Below are 17080 nucleotides of genomic sequence, written 5' to 3' on the forward strand. Positions count from 1 at the left end.
GCAGCTGTGGATGTATAACATTTTTCTAAGTCAAAGCCAGGCAAAGTGCTTTAGTACCATTTGTAAAATTTTATACTGAGAAATATGCTTCCAGAGGCTAATTGTAACTGATTTGGGAAACTATCTTCTCAGAGACCACCATACACATTTAGCTGTAAGATAAAAAAGAAGTGGCCCTATTTAGAGATTTGAATTTCGGGGATCTGGGATTCTATAGTTGCTTTTCAGATGATTCTGTTACCAAAAGTACCATATTTGCAGGTCATCCTAATCAGAGTCTTTTCCAGGGTGGATACATTGTTCTCTCTTTGCAAATGTTTGAAAAGGAAACCTAACAGTCGTGGAGAAGAGAGGAGGACTAACTATTCCTTTGAATTTCTGTGAGAGAACTAGTTGGTGCCAGAGGAATGATAGCTGGTCTAGGAGTGGAGAGCTGGCTTGTTGACATTGGCACATCATTTCATCTTCTTGATTCTCGGTTGTTTTTTTTTTTTAAGTGTAAAATTGGGCTGTTGAGCTACATTATCACTTGATTCCTTCCAGCACGAAAATTCTCTGACGTTGAAGGAAGTATTAGACTAGCTTGATATTTTCTAGGTATTCAAGTCATACCAGCCATGATTTTATAGTTAAGTAGCAAGAGCAGAAGAGTTTTAAAATTTCACCATTGGGTTAAATGCAAGAACCAGGAGTTTGAGATTGAGTTTTTAGAGTGTAAGCAGAATGGATAGGGTGTTTTTTGAAGCTCTTTATTCTAACAACTAAAGGGAAGGGATTCCCTTAATAAAAAAAAAATAATAACTCAGTCTCCAGTTAAATACATATGGTGAAAGTTGGTAAGTAAACATTTTGATTTCTTGCTTTGTTATAGTACAGTCTTGTCAGTAAACAGAGTGTTCCGACCTGTGCTGGGGAATTCATTTTATGCTTAAACACATGTAGTATTTCACAAGTGCTACCGCTTTTCTTGTCAAATTTGTTTTAAACAGGATCGCTGAAGCTTTGTGAAAATCTTTTCATTAAGCATGTGCTGAAAGAGAATCCACTATATGAATAAGACATTTTTATGGAAAGTACTCTGATATATATATATCTATATATCCATTTTTTTTTTAGAAAGTCAACGTGAACCAGCAGAGAGTTATTTTTGATTGCATTAGAATCATAAACCGTAGTATCCCCACAGCCCAAAAGACACAGAAATGGTGTTCTCCATTGTTGATTTTGAGGATTGTGATGCGTCTTCAGCCATAACATTGCGGCTATTCCTAGGTCAAGTGGGAAATACACCTAGGTTCAGTTGACATTTTTCACTGAACATGTGATGTGCTCATGTGCACGATGCAGACTGTAACATCCCTCTTTATATGTTTTTTTTTTTTATTGATACAGTATAGAATGATTACGGGTTGTCATTCAGTGACAAAGGGGCCTGTTCCAGGAAAACTTCCTGACCCAAAAGTCATTCTGAATTCTGCAAAGGACATTTGGTGTGGACAAAAGGTACTTCTCAGTTTTCCTGCCTGCAAAGAAGTTTGACTCAAAGCACAGGTTCTTCCAAGCCAATGTAACCGATACAGGTTAGAAGACAATCCTACTTTCTAGTACAGAGATCAGTATTCCTATTTGAAAGAAAGTTGATGGAGTGGTTTGTGTTCATGATTGAAGGAAGCAGAGCTATTTTTGTAGTAAATGGGGATGTGTACTTCTGAAATGTAAATTAAGAATAGGACTGTGATATGAGTTTTATTTCTGACTTGGTTCTCTGTTTCCATAGCAGTCCCAATTTCTTACAGTATCTTCATAAAAAAGTATGCTAATACATATCAGACCATATGGCCCAATCTGAGGTACAGAAAATATGGTTACTTTATTTATGGATAAATAAATTAATCCCAGGGTATGAGTTGCTTTGAAAAACATAGCACATATTTAATGAGCTATGGCTCTAAGTGAGACTCTAACATATCCCCGTTCAGCCCTGTCGGTAATACTAAGTGGTATCAGAATAGATGTATCAGGCAGATAATGTGCTAAATAGGATGTCTTACTATTGTCTAGGAAAGGATGTTCCCACATTCACTGGTCATGGTGTTGCTGACCTGCAGTTAAGTTTTTTGATTTATTTGCCATCATTGGTGTGAGATGGAGGAGAAGGAGAATTTGTATCCAGAGTACAAGGAACTAAATGATTTTGATCGGTGATCCACAAATAGTCCACTTTTGCTTCCTGACTTGCAAATTATCTGTTGTATAGATTTTCCACAACTAGTTTCTCATCCGAGCTGGCTTTACTCAGGGTCAAAACCATTGTCTCCCTTTCAACAGCCAGGCGAGAAAAATGCAAAGTTGTAAACAGAAAACAACATAGTACAAAGAAACAACAAATACACTGAAACTAGAAGGCCAAGCAAAACCTATTTGGAAAGCCAAGTCTGTTCAAATCAATGTGTCATGTACATCAGGACGAAGTAGGAAGGATTTAGGAATAACCTTCGGCACATCTCATCAGCATAGTTAACCAGGAGGTGACTATTGTGAATGCCATTAAGAAGACATAAGTTACTGAAAGATTATACAAGTTAACATTTTCTGTGAAAATGATAGAAATGCCAACTTACCTTAGAAGTGGTCTTAATAGTAATTATTAGGAATAAGTAGTAAATCTGGAAAATATGCTGCTTTTTTCCAGTTATTGGCATTATGTACATTGGATTAATTTTTCATGATTCTGTAGATTTTTCATGATTCCTAGCATATTTTTAAAGCCACAGAGCATGAAGGCATTTCAGTATGAAATGAATTTCAGCATGAAGCTACTGGGTATTGAAGGATCAGTCAGTCACCTCTTAAATCAGTTAAATAAATAGCCCCTGTGGATATTGACTAAAGTTGTACCAATGCTGAGCCAAATAATTATATGTGTTTCAAAATAATTAGATTAATATGTTGAAATATATCATACATTTAATATTCTGCCTTTATTCTGGCCAAAGATATATAAGCAAAATGAATTGTCTGAGGCATTGAAAGAGACTTCTTGAAGTGAAGTAAAAGTGTATAATTCTTGTGTGTTTGGGGAAATAGTGAGACCTAAGGACTGCAAAACCTTTCTTTACACTCTAGGCTGGATTTTTGTGCCATATAACCAACAATAGTGGTATTAAAGCTAAGCTCTGAGACATTGCATGGGATAGGATATATGGGCTTTCATTCCCAGGAAGGATTCATTTTTATGTTTTATGAAACATTGCAAAATTTTCATCTTATTTTTCATGGTCATTATTCCCATTATTTAGAGGATGCATATAGCATGGAAACTAGACTATATAGCCCTGTAGATCTATTTTGTGCTCTCTAGCAATCAATTTACCCCATAGATCTACTGTGTGCTCTCTAGAAATCAATTTACTTGAAGCCACTATTGTTCTGCATTTTTGTTGCAGTTGTTGTTTGATGTGACTTCCTTAATTCTCTTAAGTTCAATTACAGTATTAAAGTCTCAGGTTGTTTTTGTTTTGGGCGAATGTTTCAGTGTATCTCAGCCTGTGAGGGTGCTCACATACAAAACTGTAAAATAATTAGAAAACCTTCATATCTCTTGGAGACCAGGGCTATTTTATCTGAACTCTTTCAATGATAGGGCCACATTAGTTAACACAGAGGATGTATGTTATTCTATTTATAAACTTAATTCACTCATACCTGAATAGATTGATGATTCCCCTAGAGAACACTAATGTGTTGATAGCACTTGAACGAGTCTTTTTTTTTTTCTCCTTCAATTGGTAGGGATCATGATCCAAATGGGGCTTTCATTTGCTATCAGGCAGGGTAGGAAATAATTAATGAAGCTCCCATTGGACTGAAATCTTTCAAGAGGTGATGGAATTTCTGGGGAATATAGTAGGATTTATATGTATCTGTTTATTTGCCATTCCTAATTGGTGTTACTGTTGACATTACTGCTGGAAAATGGATTTTAGTTTTAGGATGATTTACCTAATATTAAAATGATTTTTGATAAGAAAATAGAGATCATAAGTTCCACACTATCCTTACTAGCTTGAGGAGTAAATCTAGTTAAGTAAATTAAGATATTAATATGAGATTTGGAGATTGCAGTTCATATTTAGGGCCGTTTATTTGGAGGGAGATATATCCCATAAATAATGACTCATTTATTCAGCATTCTTGAGAGGTTAATGGAATCTCTTTGTTTTTCTTCCCTATCTCCTGACTTTTGGACATTATCTTTAAATTTATGGATTATATTTAAATTGGTGGATATGAATGTTTTATCTTGTAGCAAACCAAGTGAAAGGCTCAGTTACAAAGTGATTAGAGGATGGGAAGATGACCTTTTTTGCAACATTTGCTATTAAGCAGTCTAGCAGCAGATTTCAGTATATAAGGAAAACAACCTAGGGAAATGCAAATATATCATATTAGAATCTAGATGACAGAGGAGGAATACTAGGAATAGATTTTCCTTCTGGGTTCCTAGATGTGTTCTCAGAGTACTTGACCTGCTTCCTCCAGATATGACCCAGCCAACGTGACGGTAGTAAACTGCTTTTTCCCTGGAATGGCAACAGCATGTAAGGAGGATCATAGCTACTTGGGGCATAGGGGAATGGGAGGGATATAGGCACAGGGTGAAGGGTTATGCCTAAATGAAGTCTTTAATTTGATGGTGAATATAGGTAGGTCAATCTAAAACTGCTTCATTTGGTAATGCTATTAATTTTGTTAATCCGGGAAATTGAATTGATCACTTAGTATTGGTACCAGATTTAGTAAGCATGCGTATGTATGTTTACAGATATCCTGACCCCCTTTGCTGGTATTCTGAGAGCACTCACATACTGTAAAATGGTTGCTGAGAATTAAAGCCATGTCTTAAGATAAAACTCACCTTTCCCTTCAGAGTAAGACAGTCACATTCTTAGGACATTACCATTTGGGCACTTACATTTCATAGGGGATAATCTCCCCCACCCTTAATCTAATGCAGAATGTTAATGTGGTAGTGTATTAAAACTAAGACAGAATTAAGCAACCAACTGAAGCCTTGGGAGTGCATGTCACTAACAGAGCTGAGTGATGTGTTTATGTTGGTTATTGCCGGTGTGCAATTCTTAGAGGAATGGAAGAATTGTAATATCTGTGCAACGTAATTAGAACTCCTTGCTGCCATCATACGCTCCTTGCTGATTTAGCTGCTGTTGCTACCCATCCAGAGAAGAGGTGTCATTTCATTACTAGAATCCACATACTTCTCAGGCGTCAAGGCAGTGTGAGAGACAGTGGGTAAAGAAAGGGTTAGATTAGACAGATAAGGGTGAAGCAACATACAGGATTTTAAGGTGTGAATCATCTTGTGACACCAGACTATTTTTACTCACTCAAGGGACTTGAGTTGAATCTTTGGATAGGAGAGGCTCTGTTTAGGAATTACTATCCCCTTTTTGTCTGGCTGTGGTATCACTGTTGGAAATCAGTCTAGCATGAAATAAATACTGCCTCATTGTTAAAATAAGCTGAAGATTACATGCTGGAAACATGTTTTCATTTCAGTTGTGAAACGCTGTAGTTGTGTTATAAGCTTTGTAAGAGAGATTAGAAAGTCACTCAACTTTTAAAAAAATTTTACTGCACCCCTGAAAAGATTCGGAAAGGAAATTGAAATAGAAGATTCTAATGGAAGTTCTGACCAAATGCAAATTGTTCAAAATAAAGTGTTTGAAGGTCTCATTTTGATTTTCTGTTTCAATCTTTTCCCTCAGTTATTAAACCTGGTTTTTTTTTTTTTTTAACTGCAGAGATGGACATGAAAAAGCTTGGCAGCCCCATCTTCCCCACACCCCACTGCACCCCATTCACCTTTATTTCAGTGAAAGCCCAGATTGGGGAGGCTTCTGCTCTCCCAAGTTCACAGATTTCTCAGGGGGAGCTTTTTTGTATGATCCAGGGAGACATTTTCCCACTTTATAAATCAGGTCATGCCAGTGCAAACCCAGAAAGCTTCTACAATCACCTGCAATGTGAGTCTATTATATTCTGTTATTATGTTGGGTATTTTCTGCCTATTACCGAACAGCTGGGATCTTAGAAACAGCTGGATGATTAGTTGTGTATTTTACATTTTTCACTCAGATGCTTTATTACTGTGTAGAAACAACCTCAGTGTAGAATGAGCTGGGAGTATAATAGCAAAATCTTGCTCTATGCAACTGTGGTTATTAGGAATTTAATCAAGAAAATGAAGGGCAAACAGTTTTGACTACTGTTTGCTTTCCAAACATGTTGTTAGATACAGCGTACTCACTTCCACTCTTAGGCAAAACAGTTGATTTACCAACTTTTAAAATGCCTCTTGTGATATTCCTTAGGCTATCGAAGCTATGCTTTGGCTGTTATATTTCTTTGCTTAAGGGGAAATGTCTACACACGATGAGACATCACCTGAGTTTTCCATTCACTGCTGGCAAGAGGAGCTGACAGAGCGGGCCGACTCCAGTCCTCTCCCTCTCCAGAATCTATTTTTAGGTTGGTCCCTTTGTGACTAGCTTCAACTCTGACTAGAGGGGTTGAAATTTAAAGACAATGCAATGTTTTATTATGATGATTTGCAGGTTTAGAAAAGTGTCTAGTATTGTGAAGGGGACAAATTCAATTCAGGTGCTGTTTGTTGGTTCCTCACCCTGGGCTAAAATTAGAATAAAAAGGGTGCACAGACTTCTTTTCCTTCACCAATTATTTTTTCAACAGATGCTTGTGAAGCTCATGCTAGATGACTGGGCTGTGCTCATGTTCCCAATCTCTAAATGTACGAACACTTCAGAGAATCACAGTCCATGTAGAAGGATTTTTGAGTTACAGAAAGATTCATTTTTCTAAAAGCAGGATTCTTATTTATTATTACTCGTACTTCCCCTACCCCACCATCGAATCTATATGTGTGACCAGGTCTAGTTTCTCCTCGGAGAGTGAATTGTCAGGCTATCATGCTTTGATAATAATTTCTATAAATTATATCTTGTGTTCTGTAATGTGCTTCATTTTCTATAATAGCTTCTGTATAAACTGCACAGTAAATGGGACTGAATTCAACTTGCCAATTTTTTATGATTCTTGCACGAACAGTAACAAGTCAGTGCTTTCAAATAGTAGAGGTGATTGTACAGAGTATCTACATTTTTAATCCCCAGAATTTATATTTCTTCTATTTAATAGCATGTGATTAAATTATAACAGAGAGAGAGAGAAAGCAGATTTGACTGAAATAATAAACAGCTATGAAGCAGTAAACAATAATCATATTTTTTATTGTAAAGTAGGTTTTTCCAGGACCATGGTTCTTCTGCCCCTACCCCTGCCCCCCCCTCATTTTTTTTTTTTTAAACCCACGTATATTTTTCTCCTTGGGAAACGTATGTGCCCCATTGACAGTGCATTTGAAAGTTTTGACTTGAATAAAGTCCTGAGTTTCTTTTTTGGATAGATGTGAAAAGGATTGTTCTTTTTGTGGACATTTCTAACTAGGCAAGCCAAATGAAACTGCATCAATTACAGGGTTAAGTCAGGGCAATTGAGGCAGACTTTTGGGATTTTTCTGAGGTGCCTCTGTCTATACTGATCAGATCCCATAGGTGTTTGCTCAGGTTTCCATTTGCTTTCAAGATGATGTCTGATTTCTTTCTCTTGGATTTCAGGCTTGCACATTTGAAATGCAGTTGCAATAACATTTCCAGCTCTCTCTAACTAGCTTTAACTTCTTAGGAGCAATTCAGACTTTTCTTATGAATTATATCTTAAGGACTATCTTGTTTGTTTTCTGAGTGTTTCGGAACATACATTGGAGACACTGGCTTTTAGTCTTCATTCAAGCCAAACAACCATTATCATTAATTGAAGCTGCTTCTACTTGAAGTCAAAACAGTTGGTCGAGTCAGTGAAGGAAAAAAAGAAAGAAAGAAAGAAAAAAGCCAAGGCACTGTGAAGTCATAGATTCAATTCTGCTTCATTAAAGCTATTGCTGTCAAACTCATCCTGGATTCTCTTTAAATTTGAGGAGTTTTCAATTGCTAGCTATTCTGTCAGGGAAATACCTTTAATAGTAAAATCATTATATTGTGGGATTTTTATTCCTACTTTAGCAAACTGTAACTACTCTTGTGCCTTAGATATTTGACATTCTTCAGTGAACCCATTATTTATGTGATTTCCTAAAACTAAGATTTTTTTCTTCACAATTTTCATGAAAATATTTGCAAACTGAAAATGTATATTTTAGCCTAAATTAGCAGACACATATGTGAAGATTTTTGGGCAAATATTTGAAGATTTTTGGGCAAATAGCCTAATTGCTTGTTAGTATAGTATGAAGGAGGAACTGACTTAAATATATATATATATATATATATATTTACACATTGGAGATTGGAAATGGAAGGACATACAGTTATCTACAATTTTTGTAAGAGACTGAAGGTAATGGATGTCAAAACATTCTGTGTGGTTCATTTACAAGTATTTTAATGGAAGCCAAGTGCATTTAAAATATATCAGACTTTTTCTATACCTAATCAGAGAGTAAAATTTAGAAATGTGATATTATATTAAGTAGATTACATTTCTGAGATTTTAAATAAATTCATGTCATATAACATTACCTCTATTTAGGGCCCATTTTTTTTTTTAAACATACTAAATAGCCTAACAGGTTATGTGTGAATGTTCTTAGAAGAGAGTTTGACAATTTGAAATCCTGTCTCCCTAGAAGAGCAGTATGTTTTCAGAAGAAAAGGTCTCTTTATGTACACATTTGAATATACATTTGTTAGCCTAACTATCTTTAACTTTTATTTTGGATCTTGATCTTACAGTTTGATTCTAGGTTTTACTTTTCCTGGTATCAAATGGATGGCTTCCATGCCATTAAATAATCATTAATTATTTATTTCCATTAAAATAAAAGTTTACATTAAAAATAGGAGGAGACTAATAATTTGTATAGATTGACTCCTAGAGAATTAGCACATAAAACAGATATTCCTTTCTATATTAGTCACACAAAGCAATTTCTTAGTAATCTTGTTTTTCTACCTTTTTAAAATTTCAAACTCACATTATTTCCCTAAGTATTTATTGCAGCCTTGTCATGCTATTTATCCAAACCTGATCATTTGGCATAAAGAAGTAAACCTCTTGGTCTCCATAGAATAGTATTGAAGGCATCTTGTAATAAACTCTCACCAGAAAGATGGTTCTATGGCAGATATTCAAGGACAGTATGGTAGGCAGCTCCAGGGTATTTAATCGAAAGTTTGGATGGACAACTTAAGTGATTCAATTTCATTAAAAAAAAAAAAGTTCAGATACTTAACAAGTTGAATGTTGCCATAGCTCCAATCGTTTCCTCTATTTAGAAAAGATTATTTACTCAGTGGATTTCCCCCCTCTTGTTTTGACAGTTATACCAGCATTGTCCGGTATAAATATAATGCAAATCACATACGTAATTTAAAATTTTCTAGTAGCAACATTAAAAACTAAAAAAAAAAAAAAATCACATTAGTTGCCAAATGTTAATTATTAGTGAATGGACAAATGAAAAACTGGGGGATGAGGTGTAGAGGTATAGAGTGTTTTGCCATTAAATATAAAATAATATTTTAATTTTTATTTTGACACTTGTGTTGCCCCTATAAGCAAGTCATAATTATTGATTTTTGGTTTTCTAACTAACAGATAACAAGAGCAAGAAGTTCAGTCAGATTAATCACGAAGAAGCAAAATTTGCCTTTGTGTGTTTGTGCTGTTATCTTATAATTTCTGTCATTGGCATGCTAATATCTTATTTTGGTAATTTGTTAATTTTCATTGAAACCTCAGTGGTAAATTCAGGTTATGTGCTTTGCAATCAGCTATTATTTAGCAGATGGGGAGATGTGGTCATAGAATTTGTCACTGTCTATCACTACTAGTACAATGAACTATTTGTGCTGAAAGCTTTTTTTCATATGTTTTTATTTTTCAGATTCTCAGAGGAGTATTTAATTTTATTTTATTTAAGGACATTTTCATTTTTTAGGAGAGTGTATCCAATTCATCTTTGAAATAGGGATCATATGGCAACAGTGATTGGGAGAAGCAGTAATATGTTTTTGTAGTTTTGGCCACTGGGGTTGTTTGTGCATACCCAAATCAAGATATACATGCTTTTCCTTGATTGGATAAAGTGGCTAATATATGCTTTGAGTATGTGCGAAGTGTTTTCAAAGAGACTCCTACACAGCTGACAGAAGGGTCTTCATTTGTATTCCTGCTAGTGGAAGAAAGCTTTGTATTTAGCCTGTTTTGCGCTACATAATGACATTGGAGACTCAGGGTGGTGTGGTGTGCTCCATGAATTCCAGCAGTTTGTAAGAAGCTCTGGAAGCATTTGAATTGTGCCTTTATATTGGTGCGGCTGACCAAATCATCTGCTCTTTGCTTTTGTGGATGCTGTGCATGTGCTTTCGTATATATGTATTTTTAAAAGCACTGTTAAAGCGTGTTTATCGCATGCTGGTATTTCAGAGTGTAATATAATGATCACATGTAACTATGATGGCTTGTGATCATAATGAAGAGAGTTGTACTTAAAATATTTTTTTTTACTAAAATATTACTTTATTATGTTCTCAATATGTAAATAGAGAAAAGGGGGGGGGTGTTTTGTTATCCTAACTGTAACACTTTCTCCCCTAAGCATCTTTATCCTACCTCATTGTAATTATAACATATTTATAATTTGAGTTGTATTTTTCCTTGAACATAGTATCTCTGCCTTTTTCTTAGTGTTGCTACATAGTTTTTTACTTTTATTTTTTTGTCATGATTTTATGTCTGCACCATATTCTATCGAATCAATGCACATAGTTTTCTTGTTCATTCCAGTATGATGGATATTTTCTAAATTGTTTTATTTTTTTCATTATAAATAAACTGTGATGAATATTTTCATGAATATAATATTTTAAAATATCTTTTTACTATTTTTAAAGCTATTTTCGCAGAGGAAGTTGTTTTTAAATAAAGGGATTTTAATTTTAAATGATATTGCATTCTTTTCCAGTATAATGCAATATATTAATAATGAATCTAGTGGGGCAAGAAATAAATTTTGAAAATAATTCATTTGCTGTTCTCTGCCATTTAGCAAACATTAATCATTTAAATATCAATAATGTAATGGCTATTTGTTGACCTCAGCTTTGCCTATTCATATAGCAAATTGTTTGCGATGATAAAGTGTTGCTTGAGCAGCTCATGACAAAGTAGTTCACCTTACTTCTCTGCTCTCCTATTGTAAGCAGACTCCTGTATCTTTTCTTTGGGCTCACGGTGATCAGGTTAATTCTTTCTCTCTCTCTCTCTCTCTCTCTGTCTCACCTGAAGGGCCTGCCTTTAGCTCTCATCTCCCTTAACTTGCCATCACAAGGCCTTCATTTGTCCATAAGACAGCACACTGTCTTGAACGACCTAATCTCTGTGTGGCTTGCAGATGGTCTCATGCTAATTTCATCATGGGATATTTAATAACAGAATGCAGGTTTTATTTCCAGTTTCTTTGCTTTCTCTTCTTCGTTCTCCCTTCTCCTTAATTTCTTTTCTTCTCTCTCTCTCTCTCTTTTGGATTGAATATCTAGCTTTTCACTGACAGTATGTTTTAATGGTGAGGGGTAGATTACAAATGAGAAACCCTCTGCCCACTTCTCACCTGTATGGAATTGGAAGGTCCCTTAGAAGAGCTTAAAATGGTTTAGGTCAAAGCCTACCAGCCTATCTTCTGGTAAGAAAATTGAGTTGCATGGACTATTGAGTTATACATAAACCTTATGGAAATAAATCTTAGATTCTTGGGGCGGTTGTCTCTGGCAATAATACAGGTTCTTCCTAGGAATACTAATTCTTGTTCTCTAAGAATAATCTCTCTTTACCTAACTTCCTGAATTCCATGCTTCAGTGAAAGGAGGCTTGGGGGAGGGGGAGAGTGTCTAACCTTTTTATTTATTTATTTTTTTCTTAGCAGCTAAAAGCATATTTTTAGCTTTTTTTTCCTGAAAGGATTTCTGGAATCTTTGAAAAACTTTATTTGCTTATTTTGAACTTTGAGCCCATAACTCTTTCCTGTTTTCTAATTATCTGCTTACCTTTGAGAATGCTAGTTTGGGGGAATTAATCCAATTAAATTAGACATGTTTCCAGTTATTCTGGCACCACCTCTTGTGTTAGGAAGAAATTGTAGAAATAAACAAGTTGTTTTTTTTTCTTTTCCTTTTAAAGATTTGGAAAATTTGTAGTATCTTGTGGACAGTTTGCCAACTGCATTTCTTCTAATTGTACCTTGCTTTTCAGAGAGAGAGAGAAAGAGAGAGAGAGAGGTGGGGTGGAGGGGAGAGGTATCTTAAACTATAACAATGGGGTTATAAATTTCAGTCATTTTAATAAAGAGGCAATAAAGCCAGGAGCCAAATCTCAGTTTCTAAAACATAAACAAACAAAGAAATAAAACTAACTCTCTAAGTGAGACAGTGAAGTTATGAATAATACTTCTGTTTTTGAAAACTCATTGTTTGTATTTGGGGCTGAGTTTTGTAAACTGGCATGGCATTGTTGAAATGCATCTGTACTTAGTAGCCAGCTGATGATCTCCTGCCCAGTAAGTGCTCCAAGGTCTTGACCCCCTCCCCTTAGATGTCTTTAGGATCCATGAATTAAAGGTAAACTTCTGGCACCTGAGGGGACCTCTAAAACTTAGTACCAGTGCTTAGGCTATGATTTACCTTAATTGTTCATGCTTTACCAATTGCATGTGTATTTTACTTTTTTTTTTTTTTTTCCTAAAGATTTTATTTATTTATTTGACAGAGAGAGACACAGTGAGAGCAGGATCACAAGCAGGGGGGGAGGGAGAGGGAGAAACAGGCCTCCCGCGGAGCAGGGAGCCCAATGCGGGGCTCGATCCCAGGACCCTGGGATCATGACCTGAGCCGAAGGCAGACGCCCAACGACTGAGCCACCCAGGCGCCCCGCATGTGTATTTTAAATATTTCTCCTGATATGTACCAGTCTTCAGGAGAGCCAGTAGTTCTGGTATTTCTGGATTCTGTTTCTAGTTTTGACACCAACTTTTGCTTCAGATCTTATAAATCCATTTACTTTTTCTATATCTTAGTCTACTCATCTGCACCCTGGGTCTGATGAAACCAGATTCATAAAAATCCCAGTTGGAATTTGTAAAATGCTTAAAAGTTTTAATTATAAATTGACTTATATGTTAGCATGTACATGGTTAGCATTTTCCAGGTATCAAGCTACTCCAAAGCTCAGTGGCTTGAAACAATAGACAGTTAACAACAGCATGTGACCAGATTTGGTCTGATAAAGAATCTACCCCAAAACAAATATTTTAGAGATAGTCGTCCCTGTCCATGGAAAGAACTCATGGAAAAAAGATAGAATATTTTAATTTAGCCTACTTATCAAACTCTTCTTCCTAGTGCACCTCAGGACATTGATGGACTCTGTATTATGTGTATCTGCGAAGGTAGTAGTTTGTAAAAGTGCTTTAAAGTTATTTTTGTCTCTATCAGGTTTTTAAAAATATCCCTTCCTGAGAAAATTATAAGTTTAAAGGGACAAAGGATTCTTTGCTTCTTCTAGTATTCTTTTCCAGTCTACTGGACTGCTCGTAGTGTGATTGGCTAATCTATATACTCCACTGGCTAGACAGAGACAAGAATTTCACATTAAGCATGATTACATCATTTTGTTTACTTGTGACTCAGTGCTTTTTAGCAGTTCTTTAAAACAATCTGAAAAAATACATATTTGCATTAATGTGAACTCTTTCTTTGTGGCCATGAATTTTGAGCCAAGAACAGTGCTTCCCATTGTGAATTTAAAGCTTATCTATTGTGAGATTTGATTAGAAAGTGCATGTCCGACTTTGGATCTGTCTTTTGATATGTGGCACATGTGAATTTCATCAAGAGTAGATCAATTCTAGTCAGCTGTCAATGAAACATCTGGTATTGGACTGTGCTCAATTTGATATCTGGCAAGTGCATTATCAATCTTGTAACAAATTTTCAAGTGATTTCAGAGCATTCATATTGGCTAATTACTGACATTAATAATGGTTAGGTTAAACTTGGTATTTCTCTTGCTTTGTTTTTAGTAGAAGTCTTGCAGTCATAGGATAACGAAGCTGATATTTTCTTTTTTTAAAATTTTTTTATTGTTATGTTAATCACCATACATTACATCATTAGTTTTTGATGTAGTGTTCCATGATTCATTGTTTGCAATAACACCCAGTGCTCCATACAGTATGTGCCCTCTTTAATACCCATCACCAGGCTAACCCATCCTCCCACCCCCCTCCCCTCTAGAACCCTCAGTTTGTTTTTCAGAGTCCATCATCTCTCATGGTTCATCTCCCCCTCTGATTTTCCCCCCTTCATTCTACCCCTCCTGCTATCTTCTTCTTCTTCTTTTTTTTTTAATAAGTCAAACAAGCTGATATTTTTTTCTAATGTATCGGTGAGGAAATACTTTGGGAATTTCTATCCTCTTTCCCCACCTTACAGTATAAAAATGTCTTTCCAAATGCATGTGATGGTCTTCTCTATCAGCAAATCATTAATATTTTGGGACTTTGGAAAGTATAATTAGTGGAGCAGATAAATCTGTTATTCAGGAAAATTATCATGACTACCCATATAATATACTAATAGTTGCTTAATTCTCTCCCTTGCTGTGGTTGTAGAGTCATGTATATGATTGTATCTTTTCCCCTTTGGCTCAAAAGTCTTTGTTTCTATCCATAAGGGATTTTAAATGATTCCTTTGCCATGTTTAAATTTCATACCTAAAAATTGCCTTTTCATTTCCAAATATTTATTAGATGGCAAAGTCAGTGCTTTGGGTAACATTAGGATTCTTTAATAACTAAAGACAGTTTTTTTTTTTTTTCCTGTGGATACCTCCATCAGTTATATTTCTTGTAGCTATCACTTCTTCACACATACAAGGCAACAGAGCTCTTGTAGTATTCTCTGGGTGCATATAGATTAAATTTTGATTAATGATACTAATAAGTAGGGTTTTCTAAACACTTGTTAGCCGGAACATAGGCATACCCACTGCTTGATGAGGGTGGCTTCATTGACTACTCCATTTTCAAGGATTTCTTGGGGAAGACCACAAAAAATATAAGTGTGTATTTAATGAAAGAAGTCAGGAGTAGTCAAAAGTTACCTCTTACGTTTACCTTCTGTTTTCTTTTAGGACATTTATTTAGCTTCTCATAAAGGAACACATGGTACATTTATAGTTCACTTCTTGTGTGTTCTTCCCCTAGTGATGTGGTTGCTAATATTAAAAAGTCAAAGAAAAAATGTCCAGAAAAGAGAGGTGACAGGGACCAGTATTGAAGGATCTGGAAGAATTTGCAATGTGGAGTATTTGTCAAAAACAACTGTACAGATTTAGGCTTATCTTCTGTATCCTTTGCCACGTTGATGGTACTTTCAGACGTCTCTTCATATCCCAGTAAAAGTTGAAAATCACATTCCAGAAGCAAGCGGAGAGAAGAAACTGTTTTCTTGGTGTTGCCATAGTGCCTTCATCTGCATTGGCTGTCCTTTTCATGGGGTCTTCCATGCCTCAACCTTTTTCCTTCTGATGGTGGAGACCATTGAATTTTGACCATCCCACTTATCCAGTGGTTGTGAATTAGCTGAACTGATCCTCAGAGCTCTGAGGAAACAGGTCCCATCATGCAAATCCAACTCGCTAATCCTGTTAGGTAAATTTAAAACCTTTGCTAATTTATCTTGGAAAATATGGCAAGATTGGACCCATACCCTATTTTTTTCTATTTATTGTATTTTCCTTAAAATCATCTCTATTGAATGATTAAGTTTTATATGATAAACAGTATTCACTTAAAATGTACAAAAAATGTATACACCCATGAATCCACCATTACAATCAAGGCGCAGACATCTGATCCCTGATTCTAGCAACCAATTAAATCTGCATTTTGTCACGATAGAGTAGTTTAGAATTTCTAGAATTTTATATAAATAGAACCATTGGACTCTTTGGTTTCTGGCTACTTATGCTCAGAATAATGTTTTTGAGTCTTTCATTTTGTGGCATGTATCAGTAGTTGGTTTCTTTGTATCACTGAGTACTGTTTCATTGTATGGATATGCCACATTCTGTTTATCCATTCACCTGTTGGTGGACATTTAGGTTTTCTAAACCCTGTTTTGATGTTTTTCACCAAATCTTGTTTTCAGTGCCACCTGCTAATTGTTTCATGTCCTTCAAGCTAAATTTCATTGTCTGTCATTTACTCTACTACTTGGGTATATACTTTCTCTATATACTACAGGAAACCAATATATGATTAAAAGTTTAAGTAGGTATGTATATTTAAATGGAATTACTTAGCATTAAAAAATTCAGTTCATAATGATTTATTTCCCAAATAAAATTGCTTCTAGTCAAGAATGCACAATCTTATTCTCTAGAGGTCACTTTTATCTCTGGGCCATTTTGTCACTTTGATGGCAGCAATGATGAGGATTTCTATAGAAATACATGTTGACATACAAAGTAGACCAGCAGTATGCTGATAGAGCACTTCCTTGTTCAAAGAAACAGTACATGACATTTGGATGGATTTTAGTTATAAAAGTTGATCAGTGAAGTGTAGAATTTTCCATGTCCCCCATTTGAAATTAAGCTTTGAGACTTTTGTTAGTTCTCTTTCTCTCTTTCTTTTTTCTTTTTTTGGGTGACAATCATTTTAACCGGAAGTTGCATTCACCAGGGGAGCTGCAGCCTCTCTTCTGAGGCAAGTTTATGAAGACCAATTTTATCTCTGTCAAATTTAATATAGCTACTGAAGTTAAGAGCAAGTGAGTTTAGGAGTCCTGTTCTTTTAAATCTTTCTTTTAGATCTTTCCTTTTAAATCTCCAGACGTAGCCTCTTAAGTCTAATATCAATGTC

Source organism: Neomonachus schauinslandi, chromosome 11 (assembly GCF_002201575.2).
Source record: "Neomonachus schauinslandi chromosome 11, ASM220157v2, whole genome shotgun sequence".
Taxonomy (NCBI): Eukaryota; Metazoa; Chordata; class Mammalia; order Carnivora; family Phocidae; genus Neomonachus; species Neomonachus schauinslandi.